General features: G+C 38.0%; 2 long non-coding RNA genes across 2 annotated transcripts; both read right to left on the minus strand.

Annotated features, from left to right (window-relative positions):
- Positions 1–237: 237 nt before the first annotated feature.
- On the minus strand, positions 238–13,061 carry LOC108533780 (uncharacterized). The gene is made up of 4 exons (XR_001886819.1): positions 12,882–13,061; positions 3,490–3,597; positions 783–870; positions 238–326 (listed from the first exon to the last, which is right to left on the minus strand). It is a non-coding gene; the product is annotated as an uncharacterized LOC108533780 (long non-coding RNA).
- A 1,505-nt stretch (positions 13,062–14,566) lies between these two features.
- LOC108533779 (uncharacterized) lies at positions 14,567–17,170 on the minus strand. The gene is made up of 2 exons (XR_001886818.1): positions 16,934–17,170; positions 14,567–14,797 (listed from the first exon to the last, which is right to left on the minus strand). It is a non-coding gene; the product is annotated as an uncharacterized LOC108533779 (long non-coding RNA).
- Between the last annotated feature and the right edge of the window lie 1,279 nt (positions 17,171–18,449).

Consider the following 18,449-nt stretch of genomic DNA (forward strand, 5'->3'; position numbering starts at 1 on the left):
GCTGTGTCAGTGCATTTTTTAAATCCCAGTGCTTTAGTCAGGCTGATTGTTTGTGAGTTGTGAATGTATAAAAACATCTGAGTATAGGAAGCATTTGCCATTTCAAAATAATAACTCTTTCTTAACTACTGCTTATGTATAGTAAGAGTAAGATCTTTAGTGGCAACTTACTTTCATGGAGGAACAGGTTTGTTAGCTTGAAAATTATCAGCCCAGTTCAAAGAGAAATGATGCAACTTACCACACACTGCATGTGAATACGCCATTCTTGAAAATATTGGTGTATGAAAGAAAGTATCATATTTATAGCCAACATTACAGCCATTCTAGAATTAAGGAAATAGCAATAATACACTATCAATTACATTTTCATTGTTAAATCATTATAACAACATTGAAGAATATATATGGAAAGTAAAAAAAAAAAAAATCTGTAATCCCACTATCTTTAAAATAACTTACAAACTTTTGAAATGTTTCCTTTCAGTCTTCTCTACATAATTGTATATAATGACAATAGCCTGCATTCTATTTCCTATGCTCATTTTCCACTTAAGATTCTAATTAAGGCATTTCTATTATTATCAATTCTATCAGTTGCATGATTTTCTACCCCAGAGATCCACCCTAATTTACCTAATATGATTTTATCAATTTGTTAGATTTTTTTCTTCCAGTATTTTTCCTGTTGTAGACAATATTGCAATGAACATCTTTCCCAACAAGGGTTTTCCCTTATTTTACCTTGCTTTTAAAAAACAAATTTCTATAAATTGACTTACTAATTATAATAGCATAAGCCTTTTCACGGCTCTTGGTTCACAGTGCCAGATTGCTTTTCAAGAGGGTTGCGTCAATTTGTCTTCCCACCTGCAAGATATAAAAGTACCATTTTCATGACATTTTCTAAATCATATCCTTTAATTAATTTGAATGGAAAAATAAGTTAGTTTGTCTTAATTTACATTCTATGATTACTACCAACCACAAACATTTTTACTGTTTCCTTAATAGTTCTATTTTTTATTCTTTGATGAAATTGTATTTATGCGTTTGCCAATTATACTGGGATACTACTTTTTTCCTTCTAACTAAATGTGCTTTTTGTATGTAATCTTTAGCTCTGATTATATATACTAAAATCTTTTTCTTTGTCTGCTATTTTCTTAATGGTATAATTTTAAAGTTGTTTAATAATTAACTAGAACTGTTATATATAAAAATTCTTCCCAACAAATCTAATAATATTTTTATACCATCATGGTGTTCGCATAATTGCTTCTTTATTCTCAATCACCACCCTTATTTGTCTTGACAGGACTCTACAAGATTACTCCTAGGACTTTTGCTATTCCTTTAGGGCTGACTTATTTCATCATTCCAAATGTGTTTCCCATAATTGCACTCAGTTCTTAAAAACAACATGAAAACCCAAGTGGATGTAAAAGGAGCTGTAATATTAGTTACATATTAATGTACATTAATTCATATCCTTAGAGATTATAATTTTAAAACACATTCAATAGACACAAAATTATATTGAACAGCAAATATACTCTCAAAACACAAATACATCAAATAGGAATGTTTATAAAAATGAAAAATTAGCATTTATTTCAGGTTTACCCACTAGCAGATGTATTTTCAATGTCTATCCATTTGTACAAGTGTGATCAATACCCAGAGGAAACAACACAACTGCCAGGCAAAATGAGAAAATCACAGATCCAAGAATCAGAAAACCTGAGTTCAAATCCAAGCGTTGCCAATTGGCAGCAACTGAGTGAACTTAACCCCGTTAAACCACATCTGTCTTCTCATCTATGAAGTATAATAATAGCTTCATCTATGCTCAGCACAGGGAGTGCTGCATACTTCATTCCACATTCTTGCATTGTCACTATAAGGCAGGAATTACAGCTCTCCAAGGAGAGCTCCTCTGACCTCATTATTTAAACAATCATCTCGCCCTATACACCACACTTCCTTTCCCTCATATTTGTTGAATAAGTAAATAATCTATAGTAACTGTTGCTAACCTAGGTTTCTAATATCATTTTTCTAAGCTATTTATAATTTCTTTACAAAGTTATTTTTATGGGCAAACACATATTCTAAGTGATGACAGACCTGTTTATTTTTTCATTTGTTATTTAACTGGTAAATGAGAGAAACTTTGATCAGGAAAACTTTAGCAATATGCTTGAATTCCTCCACACAGTTAAAAAAATGCTATCTCTTTTAAGCTAGACTGTCAAATCTACTCTTGTTTATTTTAAATTGAGATTAAACGTTAAAATGTTGAGACATCAGATTATGCATTCAGTACAGTCTTGAGGCATCATGCTGAGTCTCTGGTGAAATACCCTAAGCTGGACATTAGTCCAGATTAGCATGAATCCACAGATTCATTCATTCATTGAAAAAGCCTTCAAATCCAATTTGTCCATTGTCTTGTAAAAATTTACCAAAATGGGCAACACATTTTGATCTTATGAAGTCAAGTGGGGAAAGAGATGTAAGAGAAAATTTTCTCATGTGGTCAAATAGAAATGACAGCTTTGGAAAGAGAGAAAGCAAAGTCATTTTCTAGCTCCCCACTTATCAGCTGTGTGACTTTTAATAAAATATTTAGTCCCACTAAGCCTCAGTTTCATTCCACATTTGTAAGTGGCAATAATATTATTTACCTTGTGAGGCTGTGAGAATTGAACACAATCAGCATGTGAAGTGCCCAACACAATCACTTACCTAATGGAGAATCTCAATAAATTAGCTCCTTCCCTCCATTCCTTTCACAACTAAGGTAGTGTGATGATTTCAGAGGGCTGGGGTTGAATCCTGTCTCCCACATGACCTTGGGCACATTATATAAGTACTCTGAGTCCACTAAGTGATCGGTAATTAGTTACTGGGGATAGTGCCAGGTTCCTAGATTTTTCACTAAGTGAGAGCATTTATGTGCAGTTCTTAGTATTCTGCCTGACACATGCTAAGTGCTCAGAGAGAAAGCTTATTATTAGTAATAATAACAACTATGTAAGTAAAATGACATTGAAGAACAGTTGGAAGGGCTAATTTCTCCCTAAGCTGATTCTGTTAGACACAAATTTAATGGCAAAGAAAAAGTAAAATTCAGTTTTTATCAAGAGTCTCTTTCATTTACATATTTGAGAGTGCTGTCATAGCTTTAGGAAATGCAGAAGGCACTGTGGGTAGTGGGATTTGTACTTCCTTTACTTTCCCTATTTTCAGCAATGAGTACATATGATCTCTACAGTCAGAAAAGGGTTAAAAAAGAAAAGCAGAAAGTAGCAAAAAAATATTCAGAAAAAAAATGGGTTGTGGTAATGCCTGATATAAACCAAGCAATGCATTGTTTTTTCTAGGCTGGTGTGTTTACATGATATATGTAGTCATGCACTGCCCTGGAATCATCCTACCACTTGTACATTTTTGAAAATTCTAAGCAATAGCTCCCAGGTTTACCTTTATTACAGAGGCAATCTTTGCAACACTGGTTAATTGCTGTACGGCTTTCTTGTGAAGATTCAGGTTTTGGAGAGGTACTGCTAGATGAAAATGAGTCGCATAGAGCTGAAAAATAAAAACAGTTTCAAAGTATTTAAGCTTTTTTTGATTTGTTTTTTGGCTTTTAAGTAACAAGCTTTTGCCTGAAGTTTAAACTCTAAAATAGAAGTTTTTTCTACCACTTTAGTAAGGCCGCTGATGAAGTTGAGTAAGTTGCCTTATTTCCCCACAGCCATTAAGAATAGACCGGTCCAAAGACACAGACTCTGTGATCTATGAGCACATGATTCTATGATCACACTCTATATATGGGTCCTTGTATGGGACAGTCCAAACTCCCACTAGTCTAGGTGTTTAGTAGTTTGAAATGGCAGGCACATGTTTTTATGTTACAAAAGAATACAGCTCACAGTTCCCTCTAGAAATGATGACACTTCTATGGGTTCCTGGATACAGCAAAATTTTTGGTTGGTCAGCTTACTTTCCAAAATATATTAGAGCAAATCTTCTGCCCGATTAATAAAAAGATGTGTCAGCAGCCAAAAAGACAGACAGCATAGGTAGAAAATCACAGATGTAACTCCAGCAGCCTATGCTATGGTAATATGTTAAACTGCACAGAAATTACAAAATTACAAAAAACAATTAAAATCCCAACCACCATTATTTTCAGTATTTTTCAATGTTCCAAGTTATATGTCACAATTTTAAACACTTTAAAGAAAAAAGTATGTATTTTGTTCTGACACCACTGATCCTAACTATGCCCCATTACATTTAAAACAGGCATCAAGGCACCTAAAGTGTGGGACCAAACAAATTGGACACAGCTCAGTTTTCTGATTCAACAATTAAGGATTTTTAAAAACTTCTTTACTGGTCCAGGATATCCCTCCATGACGCAGTATTGGACCTGCAAGTCGAGATATATGAAAGTCAGAAGGGAGCGTAAGTCTTTTAGTTGAATGTTACCTGCTGTTTCAAAGCCACAGTGAGATACTGGAGAGCCGGGACCTGGTTTCAGATCAGACCTCCAGGCTCATCTCAAGAGCCTTCAGTATTAGAAGTCACTCAACCACTCTGAAACTCAGTTTCCCCATAAATAAAATGAAATAAACCAGGATGAACTCTTGAGGTCCTTCTCATTTTTAACGTTCTGTGATTCTCTGACTTTGCCAGTACCTAAGTTCTGGCCGGATTTCTGGGATTTGGCCCAGAAATATTTGGATAAGCAATAATAATAATTTATTCCTTCTATCTACCAAAAACAAATAAATAATAAAACACCAGACATGAAAAAAATTATAAACGAGACAAAATAAAGTGTAGTACCATCTCCTGTTATTTATACTTAATATTTGTAATAGTTTGTGGTGGAAGTTGTCAATAACCACCTTTTCTCCAGATTGATTGCTTCTTGCTCATCACCATCCTCCATTTCTCTGAAGGACACAACCCTTTTTGTTTTATGTTCATCTTTTGTGAAAGTCTTTTCTAGCTGGGATTTCAGTCCTTCTCTCATTCTCCTTCTACCTTTATGATTGTCTCTCAGACCTGAGTTTCTCTTCTTTTTCCCCCATCTTAACTTCGTATTTACCATAAAGTTCAGCCCCGTATTTTCTGCTTTTCTTTCTGTGTATTCACTTGCTTGGAGAAATCACACTTTCTCATCTAATAGCCAACCTTTTCTATGTCAAAGATTCTCCAACTCATATCCACAGTGCAAGTTTCTTTACTAACCTATATCCAACTATTATATAAATATTTACGTATCCTGACATCACATCATTCTAACATGTCCAAAACAAATTCATCATTTCCTTTCCTTCTCTGCTTGCCAAGAAAAATCCAGGCTAAGTCCTATCTCCAGTTCTTTCATTTCATTAATAACACTGATCTTCTCTCAAGAAACTAGCCTCAAAAACTTTGGACATTTCTTTGTATTTTGCTGTGGTTAAGGAGAAATAAAATTGCTTAGGTTCAAATCATAAGCTAGTCATCTACTAGCTTTGTGATCTGGGCAACTTATTCAACCTCTCTGTGTCTCAGTTACATTTGCAAACTTGAGGGTGATAATGATACCTACCTTATAGGTGTAAATTGTTAATATACTGTAAAGTGTTTAGCACAGTGTTTGTCATAAGCTAAGTGTTGAGTAAATAATAGCTAACCAAGTAAGCAAAACAAAACAAAACAAAAAAACACACCAAGGATGGTTAACTTCAGGAAAAGCAATAAGGAAATATAATAATGATACACTATGTGTGGTTCATAATAATTGTGTCATGATAATATAAACACTGTATATGGACTTGACCAAACGTTGTGAAATAGCAGGATAAAAAGAATGGAGGAGGGGAAGCATCTATGCAGTTGGGAGTGTGCGTGTGTATGTGTGTGATAGTCTGTGTCTGAGAGAGATGACATAAGAATGCTAAATCATCATCTTCCAGGATAGAAAGCCAATACGTAATACCTATAACAAAAAGGCCAGGAAGTAGCAATAAACATAAATTATTGAGAAATATAGGGGTAAGTACTAAGAGAAAACTGACTAGAAGCAGGAATCAGGGTTGGGATGGGGTATATCTGAGGGCTACTCTTCTTTCCTTGAAACACTATGTTTATGTATTACTCAACTAAAAGAAAAGTTTAAAAAGTAATTCATTGTATCATGGAATGTGCGTTTAGAGGTCACATAAATCCTAGGAAAAATGCTGAAGCATAAAAAACCTATTATTTCTATATTTTAATTTCCTACACTATAACTTATAGTCCATGCTAAATGTATAAACTGATTTTTTAAATGCTTAGAGAAATTTGTGATAAATTTATAACCAAGGCCTAAGAAAGGTAGGAATGTCTGAGTGACAGCTTAGTCTGGGAGGTATCATGAAATGCAACCATGACCTCCGAAAAATATTATTTATCACTGTCAGGAACAGAAAATCAGGTTGCAAGACTAAATCTGACCCACAATTTAACAAGTAGGGTTTCTTCAAGTGTGAATATTTATTCAAATGGTGGTCAGGCCCAAGATGGGTTTCATAATATTATTTAAAATAATTTTGGCTAACAATCTCTTCCATTAAAGCATAACACTTGCCATTTTTTCTGCCTTAGATCTCCATCAGGTATCGGTGCCACCAACATAATTGGAACAGTACTTATAAGAACAAATTATTTGCAAAGTAAATTACATTTCACTAATTAAAACTATAGCTTCAGCACAGTTAAAAAAAAAATCTTCTAAATACGTGCTGCTTCGTAAATGTAGGTGGGTTTGTTCTTTCCTAAAAAACTGAAATCAATCGAAGTGATGATATTTTATAAGGGTAAAGAAATTCAAAACCTCCAATTAATAACTATTAGTAATTAATGGTTTAGAAAATGATTTGTTAAAATTACTTAAAACCCAATTTGATAGTAGTAGGAGCAGAAGAGTCTTAACTTCAGAATGCCTCAGGGCTAATTTCTGCTTTAAGGCCTAGTTGGTTCGGTGAGCTTTTGAATATCAGTCATATATCAGAACTATGAAAACCCCACTCTGCTGTGGAGCTCAGAATGGGTGGGGTGGCTTTTGTGAATCACTAAGATGCTAAGGGAAGTGCTGGTTGGTAAAACAAAGGGTATCATCACAGAAGATACTTAGGACCAGCTCTCAAAGTTACATTTAAGCACTTGTAGCTTTGCTTCTATATCTGTCATATATTTAAGAGGAAAAAATAAGTTAATCAAGGAACCATAGCATCCTAATATGTGAATACATAAAAATTAATTGAACCAAAAAAAAAAAAAAAAGTGAGTGCTTCTACAATCAATGCTCTAGTGCCTCCACAAGAAAGCCAACAGGCTATGGCAGGACTGCTTTTCAGGATCAGGTTTCCAGGCATGCTGACAAGCATGTTTCTGGAGACTGCCACGAAAGAAATTTGTTTTCTCAGATGTTTCCTGCCCCCAGTCTAAGAAATTAGGCTATGAAGTATCACAGTCAATGAAGAAATTTTTACAATTGCTACACTGTCTAAAAGTCACACCATCTTGGTTCCCCATTCTTGCCCTTCTCCGTCAGTGAAACAGTATTAAAAGAACTTCAAATTTGCTTCTGTGATCCCCACATTAAAATCTGCATTTGTTCAACCATTGTGGAAAGCAGTGTGGTGATGCCTCAAAGAACTAAAAACAGAACTACCATTTGACCCAGCAATCCCTTTATTGGGTATATGCCCAAAGGAATATAAATCATTCTACCATAAAGACACATGGATGTGCACGTTCATTGCAGCACAATTCCCAATAGCAAAGACGTGGAATCAACCTAAATGTCCATCAGCAGTGGACTGAATGAAGAAAATGTGGTACATATACACCATAGAATACTATGCAGCCATAAAAAAAGAATGAGATTAGGTCATTTGCAGGAGCATGGATGGAGCTGGAGGCCATTATCCTTAGCAAACTAACACAGAAACAGAAAACCAAATACCACATATATTCACTCATAAGTCAGAGCTAAATAATGAGAACACATGGACAGAAAGAAAGGAACAACAGACACTGGGACCTACTTGAGAGTGGAGGGTGGGAGGAGGGAGAGGTTCTGATACGGTTTGGCTCTGTGTCTCCACCCAAATCTCACCTTAAATTGTAATAATCCCCACATGTCAAGGGCAGGACCAGGTAGAGATAATTGAATCATGAGGGCAGTTTCCCCCATACCATTCTTGTGATAGTGAGTGAGTTCTCATGAGATCTGATGGTTTTATAAGGGGCTTCCCCTTTCCTTTGGTTCTCATTTCTCTCATCTGCCACCATGTAAGATATACCTGTTTCGCCTTCCACCATGATTATAAGTTTCCTGAGGCCTCCCTAGCCATGCAGAACTGTGAGTCAATTAAACTTCTTTTCTTTATAAGTTACCCAGTCTTGGGTATGTCTTCATAGCAGCATTAAAAATGGACTAATACAGGTTCAGGAAAAATAACTGTTGGGTACTATGCTTAGTATCTGGGTGAGAAAATAACCTGTACACTAGACCCCCAGGTCACGAGTTCACCTATATAACAAACCTGTATATATACCCCTGAATGTAAAATAAAAGTTAAAATATTTTTAAAATTAGGATAAAATCTGCATTTGTTTAAAACTCAGGCTCAGCTCTAAGGCTATCGAGGTTTAAAAGAAAGAAATTCATTAACAAAGTGATGCATTCATACTTAATTCTCCAAATTTACTGCTCACTGTAATCAACTGGGGAGCTTTTAAAAATGCACATTGTGGGCCAGACACAGTGACTCACGCCTGTTATCCCAGCACTCTGGGAGGCCAAGGTGGGCAGATCACCTGAGGTCAGGAGTTTGAGACCAGTCTGGCCAACATGGTGAAACCCTGTCTCTACTAAAAAATACAAAAATTAACTGGGTGTGGTGGCATGTGTCTGTAATCCCAGCTACTCAGGAGGCTGAGGCTGGAGAATCACTTGAGCCCAGGAGGTGGAGGTTGCAGTGAGCCAAGATCGCGCCACTGCACTCCAGTCTGGGTGACCACAAAATGCACATTGTGTGTCATACCTCCAGAGATTCTGAAGTACAGCCTGGGCATCTGAACTTGTGTTGAGGTGAGTCTAATGTGCAGCCCCTGATGAGAAGTGCTGCTCTGGAGAAGCAGTGCTCTCAACACTACAGAGTTGACTTCATGTTCATCATCTTCATAAGACTGTGTGCTCTTTGAGCAGAGTGGACTGGTTTATTTTCTGTCTACTTATTTGGCTTCTATTTTGTTCAATTCTTTGCAAAGGTGACTCCAAGAGAATAATGCTGCACAAATGATTTAAGGAATGCTAATTAAATGACCCATCTATTTCTGATCCTCTACCAGTGGTTTTCCTGAGTTACAGACAAAAGAACTCTACCTTATATCCATGAGAAAATATTTCTTAGGATAAAAACTGTTGATAAAACTCAATATGAAAATCATTATACATTTTGTGCTTTTCATTCCAGAAACTCAACTCCATTTTAAGGATCACCTTTTTACTATCCATAATGAGTTCCTTTGGAAAGAAAGTTAAAAATTACCAATTGAGCTGAAAGAATGGTGGGGTCAGATATCTGGTGTATTTCTACTTGGTTTCGAATGTCTAGCAGTTTAGTATGGTATTTAACAACCTAAAGGAAGACTTTAACAAATTACCTGGCTTGGTCATATTAATTTCTAGAATTTGATACTCACCCTTATAATTACCATGGCAGAGCCTTATTTTAAGAGCTATGGGAGGTCACTAAGTAACTTTAGTATAGTAATGACATTGTTTCCTCATAGGAACTTGGAAGCAGACCAGATAGAAAAACCTAAGTTCAATTTTGAGCTACTGAATTTGAAATGTCTTTGAGACACCCAAGTAGAAGTATCAATTTAGTTACTTGGCTGTGCTGTGAGAGGGGAGGTAAATTTGCAAGTCTTTATAGACAGAAAATAACTGACGTTATGGGCAAGATGAAGGGGCTTCAGGAAAAAAAAGAGAATGAAAAGAGTGAGGAACTACAACATATATGGTCATATACGAGAGAATTTCAACTAAAAGGGAAAAAATACAACAAATTTACCTTAATCTCTTCCATATTTCTAATGACTTCTTGTATAATACTAGCAGTGGAATTATATGGTTTGTAACATATGTAATATATGTAGATAGATATAGCTCATACGGCTTATCTATATCACTGCATCTCTTCTGCCTAGTTATTGAAAAGAATTGAGTTTTTATAGTAAAGGTGACATCTTTACTAATAAAATTGTATCATTTAAAGAACTGATCCCATGGCTACCACTGGAGCCTTTCAAAGTTCTTTGTCCCCAGACTTGCACTACCATTGCAGCCATCATGCTACATATGAGACTATGTGACTAAAAAAGGTGATTTTTTTTACTAATTAAATCTATTTAGATGGTGAAAAAAACTTAAGAGCATTTAAAGTTTCCTGATTCATACTGATGTGGTTTTAGAAACCAGCACTAAATATGATCTTTGTCAATTTGATCGATAAAACATTATCCCATTATCTCAGGCAACTATATGAAATAATTTATATTATGGAAGCGTAAATGGTATTGCTACGTAAGTGAGACCAAGAGACTCTCAAATACAGATTTGGGCTTAAACTGAGACCATGCAGAAAATACAGTAAATATCCAGTAAACTTGCTGAATTAAGTTGATATCAAAGTATGGCTACTTGTTTTCAGAGAACAAAGATTTTCAAAGAGCAAAGATTCCAATAACTGTTTCCTTGGCTGTGTGGGGGAGGTCCCAAGACTCCTTAGCTAATTAGTTCTGGTAGAGTCTCTCAGAAATCTTTCAGCTGGCAGGGACTTCCAGGATGCAGCTCAGGGAGATGGGAACTCGAAAATGGTGATTTGTTTTTTCATTTTTTGTTTGTTTTTTAAGCTGAGAATTTCAAATCCATTTTATTAATGTTCTTAACATTGCTTGTAAAATAAGCAAGCGTTGCCTAACATATATTTTGGTCAACCAATTAGTATAAATTCACAGGTAAATATATTGATATGCACTCTATTTTCTGGTTTGTTAACCCCAAGAATAAAGCATCACGTTACTGAATGTATCATGATTAAGTTCAAAGCCTTTTGCCATCGCTGTCTTATCTTAATGTGGCTAGATCCAGATTCATTCCAACTGATGTCTTTCTAATAGTAATGCACATACTTTTCCTAAAAGAATTGCAGTCTCTCATAAAATATTTTTTTAACTGAGTCCACTGGAGATTTTATAAACTGAAAGCATATTTGTAAATAGGGACTGTATTTTAAAATTGGCTCCTGTTTTGTAAATTATCTTCAATTCTTGTTATTTCCTGCTCCCTACTGTCAGAGGCATTTGAACCAGAGCAACTCCATCTCTAATAGGGGTTGAGTAAAATAAAGCTGAGACCTACTGGGCTGCATTCCCAGGAGGTTAGGTATTCTTAGTTACAGGATGAAACAGGTCAGCAGGACTAGAATCACAAGATACAAGTCACAAAGACCCTGCTGGTAAAACAGGATGCAGTAAAGAAGCCAGTCAAAACCCACCAAAATCAAGATGGTGACCTCTGGTCGTCCTCACTGCTTATTATATGCCAATTAGATGGCATTAGCTAAAAGACACTCCCACCAGCACCATGACAGTTTACAAATGCCATGGCAACGTTCAAAAGTTAACCTATCTGGTCTAAAAAGGGGAGAGACCCTCAGTTCTGGAAACAGCCCATCCCTTTACCTGAAAATTCGTGAATAATACACCCCTTATTTAGAAATAATAAAGAAATAACCATAAAAATAGCCAACCAGCAGGCCTCAGTGCTGCTATGACTATGAAGTAACCATTATTTTATTTACTTACTCTCTTAATAAACTTGTTTTCACTTTATGAATTCGTCCCAAATTCTTTCTTGAGTGAGATCCAAGAAGTAAGTGGAAAGGGGTCAGGATCGGGACCCCTTTCCGGTAACACTACCACTTCACTTAAAAGGCAACACATCTACTTCTATAGAAATTAAAGAACTCCCAATTTTCGCTCAATCAAGCTTGTTGGTATTGCCTGCTATAAGCCTGCCCCAGCATTTGTCTTGATAGGTTGCCTCAAGTTTGTATCTGGTTGCTTTCTTACGTGCTTGGATTTGAATCCTAGCATCACCCTTTACAACCTGCATGATCCCAAGAAGGTTATTCAACCTCTCAGGTGCCACAGTTTCTTCATCAGTACGCAGGTGATACTAATAGTTCCTATCTCACATAGGCAATTAAGCGAGCACTGCACGTATTATGATAATCGTTTTGCCTGGTTGTTTCTGTTATTGCTGTTGTTACTGGTTGTCATTTATTTGCTTGGGTTCACATATCCATAAACACATGAATTAAAATTCAGTCCCCCCCCCTTCCCTACACACACAAATAGATAAGCCATAGAATCATCTCTCTTCCCCTCTTCTTCTCACCCTCCACTTCACCCTCCTTCCTCCCCTCTTCCCTCTCTCCATCTCCCTGGTGGAAGCAAGGAGAATGAATCTGAGAGCAAGCCTGAGACTGGAAGACCAATTGGAAAACTAGACCAACCAGCCCTAGGTATTTGTGAGGGGAGGGATTACCGAGTACAGAAACAGGAAATGCATTTATAGCATGAGAAGCATCAATAGTACAGTCTACGTTTTTCATGCACCTTTGCACCTTTTAAAAAGCACATGACGTTGGGACTGGGGACTGGGGCTATAATTTCCCGATCTAAAGGTCAGGGAGGGCTTTGTGGGAACTGGGATGGCCACCTGGGAGCTGGGTCCCCTCCGCGCGGGTTACCTTAATCCGGGAGTGCGTGCGCTCACTGACCAGGGCCACGAGCAGCACCGCCAAGGCTGCTCCTTGCAGCTGGCTGTGCCTGGACCGCTTCGTCCGCTACCGCTACTTCGAGCCAGGCGACCTGCTGAACAAGGACATCTGACTTCCTGGGGTTAGGTCCCAAGACGAGGAGCGGGAAGCCGCCTACTCTGGGGTGGAAAGGACTGGGGTAGGGGGTAGGAGCGAGTCATTGTCATATCTCCCTCCTAGGCGTTTTCATCAGCATCACAAAGGGACCCAGCTCACCTGGGGAGGGGCGGGACCCAGGGAAAGTACAACGCCCTTCTAACTGGCCACCTCGACCCCAAAGGCAGAGCCTACTGCTGCCACCCTGAATTCTTAAACAGGTAAACAAAACCTCTTCCTCTATGCTCATCAGTACGAATATTTCCGTTAATAAACCTTACTGCTGCTCCTCCATCCTCTTAATAATAATAAAAGACAAACCATTGTTTTTGACTTGTGTTTTTCCCGTGCATTCTCTTATGTTCTCCTTGCTGGTGTTCCCGGCTGTGGGACTTCAGGTCGAGGAGTCAGTTGAAGCCTTTCTTCCCTTCATTGCTCCTGCCCCGGGTGCTTCCAGACCCCTCCTTCAGTGCCAGAGCCCCACCCTTATATTGTGAACTTCTTCCAATGTCTCATCAGTTTCCAGCCAGAATCCTGACTGATCCTCCTATATTTGCCTTAAATTCTTTAGTTATGTAGTCTGAAATTCACCTACCAGCAATAAGCTTCCTATTTAATGCAGGCCGGGCGCGGTGCCTCACGCCTGTAATCCCAGCACTTTGGGAGGCCGAGGCGGGTGAATCACCTGAGGACAGGAGTTCCAGATCAGCCTGACCAAGACGGTGAGACCCAAGATGGTGTGGCCGAGATGGGCGACAAGAGTGAAACTCCATCTCAAAAAAAAAAAAAAAAAAAAAAAAAAAATAGAAAGAAAGAAAAAATAATACAGATACTACTGCATTGGTAGGCGGTCTTTTCTACCCAAATTAGAATTGTTCCATCATCCCATATTTTCCTAAAAATTTAACACAGTGGTTTCAGAGGGAAGCTAGCATAGTGGAATCAGGGAACTGTGGAGGAAAGGTATTGGGCTGCAGGTATCATAGGCATCATAGAAGCCAGGATCAATGGAAAGGAGTCCCAGGCTCCAAGAATCACTTTCCTACCTTTCCAGGTCTGGTCTGGGTGGAGTGTATTTGGCTTGCAAAGCTGGATAAAGTATTCACTTTAGTAATGCAAGCGCTAAAATGTTACAATCAAATATTTTAACAAAAAATAAAAATTTTAAAGCTAATTAAGTCTTTATCAAAATCTTCTGCAAAACACTGAGGGAAAACTCCATTTGTAATAGACAGTAAAACCTGATAATCTCTTTTCACATCTGCCCTTGTCAGTGTATGTCACACTATAATTGTCACCCCAGATCCTTCCCTCCCCTACTTCACACTTCCTAAAACTTTCCCCTACAACCCAAAGAGGACAGCTATTCTTTTGGTTTCTCAAGCATGTATTCTCTCATCTGCTGGAACTAAGAAAATGTTGGTTCTTGTTGTAATTCATCCTAAGCGTGAAAAGTTCCTTGATAAACTTTTGTCCAAACTGTCAATAAATAAATGTGTCACTAGAGAATAAAAGGAGAGAGAAAAGAAAGCAGACTTTATCTTTTAATAAGACAAGGAAATTGATCATCCTGTCTTCCTAATTTGCTATTTCTTCATGGTTAGTCAGTCGCTTTGCAATTTTTCCAAGACGCAAGACACATAGTTCAATCTCCTTCCGATGAGAGCAGTGTCTAGTTGTATTCTGAGAATTACACAATGTTTGATTTTTACAGTCCATGATACTAATAACTTCATAAGCACCTTCAGTTCCTAAAAATAAACAGATAGATGAACAAAAACAAGGATATACTTACTTGCAAGAGACTTCAAATATAAAGCTTTGTGGGAAAATATTGATGAGAATGGCCCATGGTAGCAAAATAGTTATTAATCAGATTAAAAAATATATTTCAGAAGGGACTGACAGGCTCTGCAGGTACACCTCACTTGGTGCAGAAAACAGTTGACCTCCCTTTGGACTACATAAGCCCGGCATTATTGGACAATCCCAAGAGAGAGCCCCATGCTGGGCTTTCTAGAAGATCAGTACTGAACATCATACATGCCGGATGTTCTGCCATTGCAGGCAGGTGAGGGCCACTGGGGCATAAATCTTAGGCACAATTTCTCAGGAGACAACCCATACCACTCCATTCCTATCTGAAATCCACGTCAAGGACTTCTACTACCTTCCACTTTCAGTGACCTCACCCAGGGCCATTTTGGAAAACAACATCATCACTCTTGCAAATTACTTTTTTCTAAGATGATTTTCCTCTGCCTGAATCGTCTTACTAATTATTTCACTTTTAAAAAACCTGTGCATTGTATGTAATTTGTAAGCTTCATTATATGTTCAGGAACAAGAAAAAAATCGAAAGGTAGAGGGGAGAAGAGTAAGGAGGGTGAGAAGAGGGAAGAGAAAAAAGGAAGAAAAGAGAGTGGATATTTTCTGTGTTGTCCTTGTCCTCCACTAATACAGACACTTATCACCACCATGTCCAGAACAGGCACAAGAGAAAGAGAAAGGAGACAGGGAGAATTGCCCTTGAGGTAGTAATTTATTCATATAGTTTCATTGTCATCCTTTTTTGGAAGGATCCCACAATGTTTATCATCAGCCACGAGCTTCTTCCTACTCTCATATCTCTACTGCATTATTTCCAGTTAGATGTCTCCCTATCACTTCAAGGTAACAATTTCTAAAATCATTTTCACTGGCTTCATCTCAATCAGCTCCCTTTCCCTGCGTTCACATTTCTATTAACGGCACCACAACTTTCTAAATCCCTCACAAACTCCTTCTGTGCCATCACGGGCTCCTCCTTCGTCTTCTCTCCTTTATACCAGCAGTGTTTTTCATCTTCCTTACATTATCTCTCTCCATCATTCCTTTCTTTTTGTGTGTGTGTGTGTGTGTGTGTGTGTGTGTGAGACGAACTCTTGCTCTGTCGCCCAGGCTAGAGTACAGTAGCATGATCTCAAGTCACTGCAACCTCTGCCTCCTGGGTTCAAATGATTCTCCTGCCTCAGCCTCCTGAGTAGCTGGAATTACAGGCATGCGCCACCACGACTGGCTAATTTTTGTATTTTTAGTAGAGACAGGGTTTCACCATGTTGGTCAGGCTGGTCTGGAACTCCTGACCTCATGATCCGCCCACCTCGGTCTCCCAAAGTGTTGGGATTACAGGCATGAGCCACTGTGCCCAGCCCACCATTCCTTTCTTTTGATTCTTATCCATCAGGCCCTTATCATTTTATGGTTTTAAAGGTGAATGCCAATAATTTCACAGTTTTTCTCCAGGCTCATCCTGCTTGAGGATATTCTGAACTGAAAGAAGAAATTGCTGAAGAAGATAAACTAAAAAAAAAAAAAGTGAAAATAGTAATAATGATAATAATATTAGTTAACATTTCTTAAGCACTTTCTATTTGCCAAGTATTTCCTAAAATCCCTTGAGACGAATTACCACATTTAAGGCTCACAGCAAACTCACTATCTGCACCTTGCTTTGATCAAGCAGAGAAAAACAAGAGTGGATATTCCATTTTCATGGTGTACTGGGAGTTAGAGGACCTGCACTCAAGCTCTCAAAATCATTATTTCACAAATGAGAGGGCAGAGGATATAATCTCTAAATTCCCTTTCTTGGAAATAACTTAAGTCTATCCCAGCATTGAGACGAGAAATTTGGCATGAAATAGAAAGGGAATCATGGAATTCTTCAAATTTGATTATATTTTTTAGACTAGAAGGAGAAACTAATTCATTCATCAAAAAAATTCATCCAACAAATGTTCATTGAGCAGTTACTAATTAACACTGGCAATAGATAGTTGTTTATGCCATTTCATGCTGGCTTCTTATTCACTCAAATGTTTCCCTTACTATTACTAAAGCCTTACCTGTGGTAGACAGCAGGCCAAGGAAGAAAAGAGCAGAGAAAAGGTAATGAATCTTCATGGCAAGGTAGCTCTGAAACAACAAAGTGTCTTAAAAAGGTAAACCAATATAAATGGAGATGACTTTAGAATCAGAGCTCCTGTATTTAGAAACTTTCATGGGTGAGCAGGACTTTACATGTCTTAGTTTCTCTCAGATTTCTGGGGAGCCAACTTCCCACAAGCCTTGTATACCTCCTATTTGTTTAGATCCCATTATGACATGTGCAGCCCTTATTACATCTTCACAACACTCCTGGCTTAGCCATTTCCCTCCACAGTGTCTCAGTGACCTGCCATCAGGGCTTAACCTCTGGGCCTCTTATCCCTTAAAAGATGTCTAACTTGATGGTCCTGTTGGAAGCGATACCTCTTTACCTGACCCCATTTTCACTCCCTCCACACAGGACCAGTGCTGGCCCTTATTCTTTGTACTCCTTTCTTGGACTGCTCATCATGTTCACCAAGATCAAGGCTGCCCTTGTTAATACTGACATAAGGTCTGGAGCTGACTTGAATCTTCACAGCCCTCAACTCAACATCCGCTCCTCCTGTTCTAAGTCTGGCAAACATTGTTGAAAATCATCCTGTGACTATGCTAATGTTTCACTTTTATCTACTGTTAACTGGTTCTGTCCCATGTAGCTGCTCTCCCACTAAGTGTGATTTCCATGACGAAAGGGATTGTATCTTCTCTGATCCTGTGCCTAGCACAGTGTCTTAACATGGTACATTTTCATCAGAGTTTCTGGAACTGTTGAACTGCCTTTCTCCACGCTTCTGGGTTCTTTTGTTGTCACTCTTTTTGATTCCTCTCACCTTACAGTGGCTGTTTATATCAAGATTAACCCACCTCTCTGCTTTATTCGCACCATTACTTAAAACCTTCTCCTTCTTACTTTCCTGAAAATATTGAGCCATCACTTTTATATTTCTTCATTTCACCTTCTATTTACATTAAAATATCTGTCTTTACCTTCATTCATTTCTATCTTTTCTTTCAGAAGAGATGACACTTCTGCCTTCAAAAAACTGTCATCTTCCCAGGCTTTCTCTCTCTGATCCTTTTCTACCATTTCCCTCCATCTCAAACTTCAGAATCTCATTTTTCTCTCCAAGTTCATAATCATTAATTCTCACTGTGGTTGGAGAAAGAGAAAAAGGAAAGTCAATAAACAAAATGGAAAACAACCCTTGACCCTGCTTCCCCTCTGGATTCAGTCCAATTTCATGCCCATGTTACACTGACAAACAATCAGAGGGAATGGTTTATGTTGCATTTCATTGACCACTACCTATTCTCTCCCAACCTTCTGCCATCTAGACTCTGCTCCCTCATTCTATCAAACTTACCCTCAGGATTCAGCAGTGAATAAACAAACCAAGGAGTTCGTAGTTGTTATGCCCGTTGATTAAGATGTCATCGTTACTTTTGATACTAGTAAGTCTGCACTTTTGGAACTCCAGCTTCTACCCTGAT

Source organism: Rhinopithecus bieti, unplaced genomic scaffold, assembly GCF_001698545.2.
Source record: "Rhinopithecus bieti isolate Rb0 unplaced genomic scaffold, ASM169854v2 scaffold_10712, whole genome shotgun sequence".
Classification (NCBI taxonomy): domain Eukaryota; kingdom Metazoa; phylum Chordata; class Mammalia; order Primates; family Cercopithecidae; genus Rhinopithecus; species Rhinopithecus bieti.